Genomic DNA, 13,137 nt, shown 5'->3' on the forward strand with positions numbered 1-13,137 from the left:
GCCATTTAAAGATATATCAGCGGTCGTTAAGGGGTTTTGCAAGAGGTGCCACTAATCAATCAAAGCCATGAAGATCAAATAGATCTCCAAACAAGTCATGGACAAAGTTATTGCGAAGTACAAGTCAGCGTTGGTATATAAAAAAAAATCCTATATCTCTGATGAACCTACGAAGCACCATCAAATCATTATCATCAAATAGAAAGAACATGGTACGACAACTAACCTGCCAATAGAGGGCCACCCACCAATACTTTGCACTCGGGCAAGAAGAGCATTAATCAGAGAGGCAAAACTGAGACCAAAGGTAACCCTGAAGGAGCTGCAGAGTTCCCAAGCAGAGACTGGAGTATTTATCTATACAACCACAATAGACTATACATTCCATAGAGGTGGCCTTTATAGAAGAGTGGGCAGAAAAAAGCCTTTACTTACACACAAAAATTGTAAGGCTTGTTTTGAGTTTGTAAAAAGACATGTGGGAGTCAGATGAGACCAAAATTAATATTTTTAGCCCCAAGGTACGCGCTATGTCTGACGCCAAACCAACACAGCTGATCACTCCAAGAACACCATCTCCACAGAGAGACATGGTGGTAGCAGCATCATGCTGTCGGGATGTTTTTCAGCAGCAGGGACAGGGAAAATGGTCTAAGTGGAGTGGGAGATGGATGGTGTGAATTACAGGCATATTCTTGAGCAAAACCTGCTTTACTCTGTCAGTGATTTGAGATTGGGTGTCAAGATCCAGGCCGGGTTTTGGTCTTTTTTCTCCTTTCCCAGTCTGGTCATGTCAGGGGTTAACTTTCCCTGCCTAGTTCCTGTGTCCAGTCAGCTATATCTCTGTGCTGCAACCTGTGTGCTGTGCCAGTTATATTGCTTGCCTTCGGCGTGCTAGTTGGCTCTGGTGAGTTCCTGATTTGTCCTGCTGCGATCATCTGACCCAACCCATGTCTGTTGACCTTTCACCTACCTGTCCCTGCTCCTTATTTCCCTGTGCATTTGGATTCCCCAATATTTGACTTTAGCTTGGCTCTGACCTGATTTGTCCCTCCCTTCTGGTATTTCTGCTACTGACCGGTACGGACCTTTTGCTCTTGTCTGACTCTGCGCCTTGGTTTTCCCTTTGGTACTGCATTGTCCTCCGGTATCAACTCGGCTCTCTGACTATTCCGCTGCCACCTAGCGGTAGCTTGGTGTATTACTGTAGGTCTGCTTCTTAGCAAGATATTCAGCTCACTCTCCACTCTGTTGCCATCTAGTGGAGTTTGTGTTACTCTGCATTAACCCTCAGTATTACAGCATGGCATTATAACTGGACACACGTTTTTTCTCTTTATGGATCGTACTCTTGTGGATCAGATGTCAAGTTTGGCCCAAATGATGCAGAATTTGTCAGTAAAACATAGAGACCTGGCCACTTCCCAGAACCAACTCCAGATGGGAATTTTTCTCACTTAGACCCAGATCTTCAGGAGATGAGAGTCAATGGGTGGGGATAAAAATTTCTTTACTCTGGGAGGGTCTTCAAACTTGGGCTTTTTCTTCACCTGCTGCTGCCCCTGAACATATATCTGTGGATAGGTTATTTGAGGCTTTAGGACTGATTTGTGATGAACCAGACCAGGTCGGGGTGGCAGAGGACACGATCATGGTCCTCTCCCAGGGTAAACTCACTGCTGAATGGTATTGTTCTGAGTTCAGACTGTGGTCCACCGAGGTGTCCTGGAATGACTCTGCTTTAAGATGCCAGTTTAGGAGGGGACTCTCGGATCCTCTCAAGGAAGATCTGGCTCTTCATCCCCCACCCAGTTGTTTGGAGGAGGCTATGGCTCAAGCCCAGACCCTAAACCAATTGAGAATCTGTGGTCAGACTTTAAGATTGCCGTTCACTAGAGGAAACCATCTAACTTGAAGTAGCTGTAGAAGTTTTTTCCTTGAGGAATGGGCAAAAATCCCAGTGGAAAGATATAGAAAGCTCATAGAGACTTATCGAAAGCAACTTGCAGCTGTGATTTACAAAATCTACAAGAAATAAAATGAGCAAAAACCCTGCTGTATCTTTTAGTTACAGCAGGGCTTTTGCTCATTTTGTTTCTTCTAGGTTTTGTATGTTTTATCGCCAATGTGAACATGTGTTTATGTGCTGAATGTATACCAACTCAAACCAAACTCAATTTTTTTGTTTTTTCTTTGCAGCTGTAATTGTTGCAAAAGGAGGTTCTACAAAGTAATGACTTTAGGAGTGTAAATAGTTATGCACACTGAAGTTTTCAGTTATTTTGTCCTATTTGTTGTTTGTTTCCCAAAAAAAAATAAAAACATATGTTCACAGTTGAAGGAGTGTCCTTTAAATGAATGATGCAAACCCACAAAAAAGCAGTGAAATTCCACATTGTGAGGTAGCAAAACACAAAAAATATCAAGAGGGATGAATACTTTCACAAGCCACTGTACATGTTGTGTTGAGCTGGAAGCACGATGTGTTTGTGGCTGAAGAGCAGAATAAAATATTGTTGTTTGTTTTTAATGTCGCCTCTCTGTTACAAAGATATTAGGAATCAAATTGCTTAGTATCTAATGAGTTAACTTTAGTCTAAGTGGGTGTTTTCACTAGGTGGTCGCATACTTGTGTTTCCCGTATGAGTTGCTATCTACTTGGACTTAAAATTTAACTCATTAGGTGCCAATCCTTTGATTGCTAATAGCTCCGTAATGGAGAGGCAAAAAAAAAATGCATTCCTCTTTACAGCCACTATTGCATCATGTGTTGAGTTCAACATGAAAAATTTGGTGAAAAGGTCCACTTTAACAGATAAGAAATGGTTAACCATGCAACTGCATTTGAACTGTTGAATGGGGTGTAACCTTAATGAAAAGGGTGTGTATGTGGAAACAAATACCAGATCCCTATATACATATAAGATACAAAACCTATCCTGATGTATATGGAGGGAATCAAGCAGACTGATCATTTTATGGAAGTTTCTAAATTTATAAATGAATTACCCATGTGATATATAGAATAGAGATAGATACTTGACATAAATTGCATGCACCATATTTGTTGAAGCATTGACTCAAACAATGAAGGCTAATAAATTGTGTCATTTAACCCTTGATTTTCAAAATTTATCATTTGGATATTGATTTTTGCCTCTTTTTTCATAGTACATGAGGCTTAATTTTTTCAATATACATGTAGTCTTTTTGTGTTGCTGATATTGTAGGAAAATTTAAAGAAAAATATTAAATACGTGTCTATTTTTCACATGTTTACTATTTTTATACAACCACAAAGAACTGCTAAAAAAAATTTTTAATTGTGTTCCCCTTTCTATATAAATTATTTTTTTTTTTTTTAACAATTTGGGGGGGACGGGGATATAAACATTATTTTGGACTAGCAGTCTTTGTTTATTTTACCTTTATTTTATGTTTTTTCTTGCCTTTTTTCAATTTATTTGATTTTCCTCTCTGTAAGGTCTTAAAACACTATTGAGGGCATTTGAAAATATTATTACATTTTTTTTATTGCTGATTTCCCAGTTAACTGTAAATTAAATTCAGTTATAGGAACAAATCAAGCTCCAGACTGCAAAAAAATCTGACTGGGTCTCTTAAGACCGATCAGCTCCTGCTCCCTTCTTAGACCAAAATAAGAAGCAAAGTCAGTGTCTCCTATTCTGTATATATGAAGTCTGGCTGTGTCTGACATCGGACTGGCCTCCCTTAAAGATGCACAAGCTCCTTACTATGCAGTGACATTTTATAATGTCACTGCAGAGTAAAGTGTGGACTGCCCAGACATTTATAGTCTACTAGATGGTGGCCCGATTCTAACGCATCGGGTATTCTAGGATATGTATGTATGTATGTATATAGCAGCCACATAGTATATAGCAAAGGCCACGTAGTATATAGGAGCCATGTAGTATATAGCGGACACGCAGTATATAACACAGCCACATAGTATATAACACAGCCCATGCAGTATATAACACAGCCCATGTAATATATAGCACAGCCCACGCAGTATATAACACAGCCCACGTAATATATAGCACAGCCCACTCAGTATATAACACAGCTCACACAGTATATAACACAGCCCACACAGTATATAACACAGCCCACGCAGTATATAACACAGCCCACGTAATATATAGCACAGCCCACGGAGTATATAAAACAGCCCACGCAGTATACAACACAGCCCATGCAGTATATAACACAGCATAGGCAGCATCAATAGTAAAAAGTTGGTCACACAGGGTTAATAGCAGCGTTAACGGAGTGCGTTACCCACGGCATAATGCGGTCCGTTAACGCTGCCATTAACCCTGTGTCAGCGCTGAGTGGAGGGGAGTATGGAGCGGGCACCGGGCACTGACTGGACGGAAATAGGGAGGGACTAGTTCTCGGCCGGACTGTGCCAGTCAGTGAAGCGGGATTTCCGTTACAGACAGACAGACTGAATTACCCCTTAGACAATTATATATATAGATGGGCAGTCCAAAATTATTTAAAGATAGGCTATGAATATGAATGCTTTTTATTAAGGAACTACATAAAATACTATACTTTGGCAATGTTGCTGATGGGCAATTTTCTATGCTGTGTTATACGTAGGATCTGGGGAGGGACAGCATCACACAGGAATCCAAAAAACATTCTCTACTAAGAATAACACAATATTGGGTGTGATGAAAAGAATGATACAAATATTTCTTATTTAATTTATTATGAAGAACAAGAAAAGTCAAGCAAATTCGGCAACTAGAAATAATCTCACTAAGTTGCATACTGATAGTACAATTATATAGATATAACAGTTCAGATGAAATAATGATAGAAAGAATATTTCCTATGAGACACAACTGTGTCTTCAATAATTTGATATTCTTAGGAACTGATGGCAAGCCACATACATCTCTTCAATCATACAGAGAATCAAACATGACTGTTAAATTATTTGTGCCACTGGGAATGAATTTTACTTTAAACAGAAGATACTTGCAGCAAGTTGACATTTCTATCTTCATGTCATGAGAAAAAATGTTCACGTTATTGTATGCTAAAAAGGGCAAAATTACACTAAAAGAATCTGACTTGTTTGAAGAGTGTAAAAATAAGCAAGCATTAAGAAAAAATCAGGTTAAATGCTTTTGAAAAATATTGATATTTCATCTTATGATGATGTACAAAAAATTATATAAAAATCCTGTGGAGGAACAATACTTCACAGCAACAGAAATATGACAGTTTGTGATCATACAAATAATTCCCAAAATGAATATACTAAAGATAAGAAGGGCGGGTGAACTACTAGCCAATCGGGGTCACAGCAACTGTTACCTCTGTGCACAGTATGCTTGCGTTCCACCGTCCATTGACCGAGGGACCACAATTCACTGGGGATGACATCGGCAGCGCAGCCTGACATTGTGGCCAATAGGATTTCTCCTGCGACACAGTATCCTCAATGCTGTGATCGCAACTGGAGCAGTCTCATATTAAAAATCCGGCTGTTCCCTCCCCAACACACGCCCCCGATGAAGAAGGGAGAAACATGTGTTGGGGTGACAGGGACATGCTGAGCACAACCCAGGATGTAAGTTTGCTAATATAATCTCATTTTCAGATTGATATCACACATGTTTCATCTCTGGGATTCCATTTTAAGTAATCCATTAGCATCTATTGTGCACTTATATATTGTACATTAGCTGCTTTGGTTTACTCATGATGCATTTTCCCTGTTTATATGTAGCACTATGCTTTTATTCATTCTTTGTATGTACAATTTATTATGTGATTTCAATAAACTATTACTATTTTCGGCATAATATACTCTTGTCTTAGGGCTTTTTCTCCATGCCCTATTGCTCTTTTTTGAAGTTCCAGTTTATGATCACGTAGACGTATTTGGCAACTTGGCTGATTACATGTCTGTATAGATTATTGTTAGGGAAATACCAGCATTGTGTATGCGCTTTTACAACACCAAAGCATGCAAATGTATTGAACATCTATGGATAGTAATTTTAAATAAATGGTATGTGATACATGTGAGCTGAGAGCTCAAAGTGTCAGTATCACACTTATATATCTTGTGCTCAACTTATAATGGCTTTGCTGTGATATAAGGACATTGTGTCATTATATCGCATACAGGAGTATTCCAGAAGAAACAGGTTACTTCTGCATGAGACCTAATGACACCCTGCTCTGAACTCACTGCAGAGTGAATACAAGTTGAGCACAATAGACATAAGTGCCATTACTGACACATGTCCAGTCAGTGTCAGGGAAGAGGCAGTACAGCAGAAGTGATGGTGCTGTGAAAGGAGGAGAGCTCAAGGGCTTGTAATGTGACCCAGCTAAACTCAGCTGCAGTGCCCCTCTCTCCATACTGACTGATGCAGGAGGCTAGAGAAAAGTCATATAAGGCACATCTGCAGTCCATGAGAATGGTGCACAAGTAGGGTATCCAGCCCATACGCTATGTCATATAAAGAACTTGACACTCAAATGGAATAAGGTGAAGTAAAGTTCCATTTTTATTGCATTCAATGTTATGTTGAATGTTTTTGATCGTAACTCAGACCTTCATCAGAACTACAGTATAAAAAAGGGAGGAGGAAATATGCAGAAAAAAGAAGGGGTAATATGATACTTATAAATGATAAACTTGCGTCGGGGAACGTGGCCGCGGTCTAAGCAGGTTAGACTAGTGAAATGGGTAATTACTCCCTGCATTACTAATATTATTTGTAAAATGCACAGCGCATAACAAAAGGACCCAGAGACATGTTATACTGAATGTTAAAATATTTGCCTCCATAACTGATCACTTGTTTACCATCAATGTACATGACATGTTAACTATATATAGGCATTCAACATGCTTTTCATGAGTCCTTACAGTGGGATAAAACCACTCTTTTTGTTTGCACTTTAAATTTGATCCTGACCTACACTCCGGCCTCTTTTTATGGATTTAATCACATTCTATCCAGATAAAACCCATGTGCATTTTTCTGCAATTCTTTGAATTGTTATTAACTAGATGGAGGCCCTATGCTATCGCATTGGGAGGGCAGTAATGTCATGATGGGGGGCAGGCTTTGCAGCGTTGAGAATCTCTCTCCCCATGTGCTCACCCACCTATCCACTCTCTTTCCTCATGTACTGACTTCTCCCATCTGTGCTCTCTTCTTTGACCTGTCTACCCCATGTGCTATGCGCTCCTCCTGTACAAAGATGGCGGTGGTCAGTAAATCATTCGGCTGATCCCGGCGGCAGCGTGTTTGCGACAGTGTTCTGCTGGTGGCACTGCACAAGAGGCTGCGTACGTTGTATACAGTGTGTGTGTGTGGTGCGTACGGCATATACAGTGCATGTTTGTGTGTGTGTGTGGTGCGTACGGCGTATACAGTGTGTGTTTGTGTGTGTGTGGTGCAACAGTGTTCCGCTGGTGGTACCGTGCAAGAGGCTGGTACCACCAGCAGTTTCCATATTGAGACGCATATCACTTGGGTGTCCCAATATGGAGGTTGGTGAACTTCCGCCACTTGGAATTCTGGGATCTGGACACATCTGGACGGAACAGGATGTGAAGACATTACAAGGTAAGTATATATTAAGATGTATGTTAATAAACTTTTGTTTTTTGGCATATTTTGGACTCAGCTTTCTCCTTGTTTTGCATATTACGGAGAGTTACCAATTACATGGGAATATGGAAATACATTACTGGTATTAATTGTACAAATCTACATCTATGATTATGTATTAACCCTATATGACGTGCCCAGGGTGGTAGCCATAAGCAAGCGTCCTGAGTAGGGTTGAGCGAAACGGGTCGTTCATTTTCAAAAGTTGCCGACTTTTGGCAAAGTCGGGTTTCATGAAACCCGATCCGACCCCTGTGCGGGGTCGGCCATGCGGTACGCGACTTTCGCGCCAAAGTCGCGCTTCAATGACGCGAAAAGTGCCATTTCTCAGCCAATGAAGGTAAACGCAGAGTGTGGGCAGCGTGATGACATAGGTCCTGGTCCCCACCATCTTAGAGAAGGGCATTGCAGTGATTGGCTTGCTGTCTGCGGCGTCACCGGGGCTATAAAGGGGCGTTCCCGCCGACCGCCATGTTACTGCTGCTGATCTGAGCTTAGGGAGAGGTTGCTGCCGCTTCGTCAGAAGCAGGGATAGCGTTAGGCAGGGTCCATTAACCACCAAACCGCTTGTGCTGTAGCGATTTCCATTGTCCAACACCACCTTCGGTGTGCAGGGACAGTGGAACCTACATTTTTTTTTTTTTTTCCTCAGCGCTGTAGCTCATTGGGCTGCCCTAGAAGGCTCCCTGATAGCTGCATTGCTGTGTGTACGCCGCTGTGCAAACCAACTGCTTTTTTCAAAGCACAAATCCTCTTGTTCCTTCCTTTCTGCACAGCTATCTTGTTTGTTTGTCCACACTTTTTATTTAATTTGTGCATCAGTCCACTCCTTATTGCTGCCTGACATACCTGGCTGAGATTACTGCAGGGAGATAGTAATTGAAGGACAGTTCCTTGTTTTTTTTTTTGTTTTTTTTTGTGGGAGATTAAGATTGGCATTTCTGCTAGAGTGCCATCCCTGTCTGTGCCATCTCTCACTCAGTGGGCCATAGAAAGCCTATTTATTTTTTTGCTTGATTTGGGTTCTAAAATCTACCTGAAAAAATCACTAAATCAATCAGTGGGAGAAAAATATTGGCCTCAGGGCTTGTGTGCCACTCCTGACTCCTGTGTGTGCCATCTCTCACTCAGTGGGCCATAGAAAGCCTATTTATTTTTTTGCTTGATTTGGGTTCCAAAATCTACCTGAAAAAATCACTACATCAATCAGTGGGAGAAAAATATTGGCCTCAGGGCTTGTGTGCCACTCCTGACTCCTGTGTGCATCATCACTCACTCAGTGGGCCATAGAAAGCCTATTTTTTTTTTTTTTTTGCTTTATTTGGGTTCTAAATTCTACCTGAAAAAATCAATAAATCAATCAGTGGGAGATTAATATTGGCCTTTGGGCTTGTGTGCCAGTCCTAAGCGTGCCATCTCTCTCTCTCAGATAGTGGGCCATAGAAAGCCTATTTATTTTTTTTAATGGGTTTATAAATTTTCCCTGAAAAAAAAAAAAAATCAAATCAGTGGGAGATTAATATTGCCCTTTCTGCTTGTGTGCCAGTCTTGACTCCTGGGTGTGCCATCTCTCTCTCTCTCCAATTGTGGGCCATAGAAAGCCTATTTTTTTTTTTGCTTGATTTGGGTTCCAAAATCTACCTGAAAAAATCACTAAATCAATCAGTGGGAGATAAATATTGGCCTCTGGGCTTGTGTGCCACTCCTGACTCCTGTGTGCGTCATCTCTCACTCAGTGGGCCATAGAAAGCCTATTTTTTGTTTTATTTGTTTTCTAAATTCTCCCTGAAAAAATCGTTTTATTTTATTTGGTTTCTAAATTCTTCCTGAAAAAATCATTTTTTTATTATTATTATTTTTTTTCTAAAGTCTCCCTGAAAAAAAAAAAATCAAATCAGTGGGAGAATAATATTGCCCTTTCTGCTTGTGTGCCAGTCTTGACTCCTGGGTGTGCCATCTCTCTCTCTCTCTCTCTCTCTCCAATTGTGGGCCATAGAAAGCCTATTATTTTTTTAGCTTGATTTGGGTTCCAAAATCTACCTGAAAAAATCACTACATCAATCATTGGGAGAACAATATTGGCCTCTGGGCTTGTGTGCCAGTCCTGACTCCTGTGTGCGTCATCTCTCACTCAGTGGGCCATAGAAAGCCTATTTTTTGTTTTATTTGTTTTCTAAATTCTCCCTGAAGAAATCATTTTATTTTATTTGGTTTCTAAATTCTTCCTGAAAAAATCATTTTTTTTTATTATTTTTTTTTTCTAAAGTTTCCCTGAAAAAAAAAAAAAAAAATCAAATCAGTGGGAGATTAATATTTACATTTGTGCTTCAGTGACAGTCCTGCGTGTGTGTCATTTCTCTCATTTGTTGCCACCAAAAACAGAGTGTGTAACATTGTGCCTGATTTTCCTTGCGGTCTCACCCACCTGTAAAGGGGTAGCTAAACCATACTGAAGTTATAGCTCACCGTGTAAGTTGTGTGACAGCAACAAATACCGTTAGTTTGGTTACGTTTTTAAAACAATGAGGAAGTCTGGTGGAAGAGGTCGTGGCCAGCTGGTAATGAGGGTAGTGGTAGTGGTGGAGCATCAGGTGGTCGTGGGAAAAAAATATTGCACCTAAGTCTGGAGCTGTGGAGCCAGGTTCGTCGTCTGGCTACACAAGGCCTCGAACGCTCCCTTTTCTGGGAGTAGGAAAACCGCTTTTAAAGCCGGAGCAGCAAGAGCAAGTTTTGGCTTATCTTGCTGACTCAGCCTCTAGCTCTTTTGCCTCCTCTCGTGAAACTGGTAAATGTAAAAGCAGCGCGTCGTTAGTGGATGTTCACGGTCAGGGACAAGTCGCTTCCTTGTCCTCTTCAGCAAAAACAACAACAGAGAAGAATGCAGCAGGCGACACAATGGGTTACTCCATGGAGCTCTTTACAAATACCGTCCCTGGCTTAGAAAGTGAAGCAGTTAACAGTCCATGTCCATTACAAGTTGAATCTGACATGGAGTGCACTGATGCACAGCCACAGCCAGACTACTATGCTGGTCCTTTGACTCAGACCACAACATTGCCCTTGCAGGGTAATGATCAAGAATCAGACCCTGATGAGACTATGTTGCCCCATCACGAACGCTATTCCACCGGCCGACACGGTGACACAGACGAAGTTGCACACGAGCTACAAGAAGAGGTAATAGATGACCCAGTTCTTGACCCCGATTGGCAGCCATTGGGGGAACAGGGTGCAGGCGGCAGCAGTTCTGAAGCGGAGGAGGAGGGGCCGCAGCAGGCATCAACATCGCAACAGGTTCCATCTGCCGGGCCCGTATCTTGCCCAAAACGTGTGGCAAAGCCAAAACCTGTTGGAGAACAGCGTGGCCATCCGGTTAAAGCTCAGTCTGCAATGCCTGAAAAGGTATCCGATGCTAGAAAGAGTGCAGTCTGGGATTTTTTTAAACAACATCCAATTGATCAGCGCAAAGTCATCTGTCAAAAATGTTCAACTACCTTAAGCAGAGGGCAGAATCTGAAAAGTCTCAATACAAGTTGCATGCATAGACATTTAACCACCATGCATTTGCAAGCTTGGACTAACTACAAAAACGTCCCTTAAGGTTGTAGCACCCTCGGCCAATGAAGCTAGTCATCAACGCAACATCCCTTCCGGCAGTGTAGGGCCACCATTTTCCGCACCACCTGCAGTATCTGTGCAGGTTTCTTTGCCAGGCCAAAGCAGTCAGGGTCAGGGAATCACCAGTTTCATAGTAGGAAACACTGCATCTAGGGCACCGGCGGCAACAATACCATCTCCCACCATCTCTCAGTCTGCCATGTCCACCGGCACCCCCGCTAGTTCCACGATCTCCAGCTCTCCAGTCCAGCTCACCCTACATGAGACTATGGTTAGAAAAAGGAAGTACTTAGCCTCGCATCCGCGTACACAGGGTTTGAACGCCCACATAGCTAGACTAATCTCGTTAGAGATGATGCCCTACCGGTTAGTTGAAAGTGAAGCTTTCAAAGCCCTGATGGACTACGCTGTACCACGCTACGAGCTACCCAGTCGACACTTTTTTTCCAGAAAAGCCATCCCAGCCCTCCACCAGCATGTTGAAGAGCGCATCGTCCATGCACTCAGGCAATCTGTGAGCACAAAGGTGCACCTGACAACAGATGCATGGACCAGTAGGCATGGCCAGGGACGTTACGTGTCCATCACGGCACACTGGGTGAATGTTGTGGATGCAGGGTCCACAGGGGACAGCAATTTTGGGACAGTTCTGCCTAGCCCACGGTCTAGGAAACAGTTGGCTGTAGCCGTTCGCACCCCCTCCTCCTCCTCGTCCTCCTGCAGAAGCGAGAGCTCGTCCACAGACCGCAGTCGCACAACCACTCCATCCGCAGCTGCCACTGTTGCACACCAGGTCTCCCATTATGGGGCAGCTACTGGCAAACGTCAGCAGGCTGTATTGGCTATGAAGTGTTTGGGCGACAACAGACACACCGCGGAAGTTCTGTCCAAGTTCTTGCAGAAAGAAACGCAGTCGTGGCTGGGCACTGTAGATCTTGAGGCAGGCAAGGAAGTGAGTGATAACGGAAGGAATTTCATGGCTGCCATCTCCCTTTCCCAACTGAAACACATTCCTTGCCTGGCTCACACCTTAAACCTGGTGGTGCAGTGCTTACTGAAAAGTTATCCGGGGTTATCCGACCTGCTCCTCAAAGTGCGTGGACTTTGCTCACATATCCGCCGTTCGCCCGTACACTCCAGCCGTATGCAGACCTATCAGCATTCTTTGAACCTTCCCCAGCATCGCCTAATCATAGACGTTGCAACAAGGTGGAACTCAACACTGCACATGCTTCAGAGACTGTGCGAACAGAGGCGGGCTGTTATGTTTTTGTGGGAGGATACACATACATGGGCAGGCAGTAGGATGGCAGACATGGAGTTGTCAGGTGTGCAGTGGTCGAAGAATCAAGACATGTGTCAAGTCCTTCAGTGTTTTGAGGAATGCACACGGCTGGTTAGTGCAGACAAAGCCATAATAAGCATGAGCATCCCCCTAATGCGTCTGCTGATGCAAAGTTTGACGCACATAAAGGATCAGGCGTCTGCAGCTGAGGAAGAGGAAAGCCTTGATGACAGTCAGCCATTGTCTGGCCAGGGCAGTGTACAGGACGAGGTAGCGGGCGAAGAGGAGGAGGAGGACGAGGAGGATGATGGGGATGATTATATTTTTAATGAGGAAGCTTTTCCGGGGCCACTGGAAATTGTTGGCGCGGCAAGGCCGGGTTCTGGTTTTTGGAGGGACACAAGTGACGTGGATTTGCCTGAAACTGCCCCTCAACCAATCACAACCGCAGATTTGAGAACTGGAACTTTGGCCCACATGGCGGATTATGCCTTACGTATCCTCAAAAGGGACACACGCATTACTAAAATGATGAACGATGACGATTACTGGTTG

Source organism: Ranitomeya imitator, chromosome 4 (assembly GCF_032444005.1).
Source record: "Ranitomeya imitator isolate aRanImi1 chromosome 4, aRanImi1.pri, whole genome shotgun sequence".
NCBI lineage: Eukaryota > Metazoa > Chordata > Amphibia > Anura > Dendrobatidae > Ranitomeya > Ranitomeya imitator.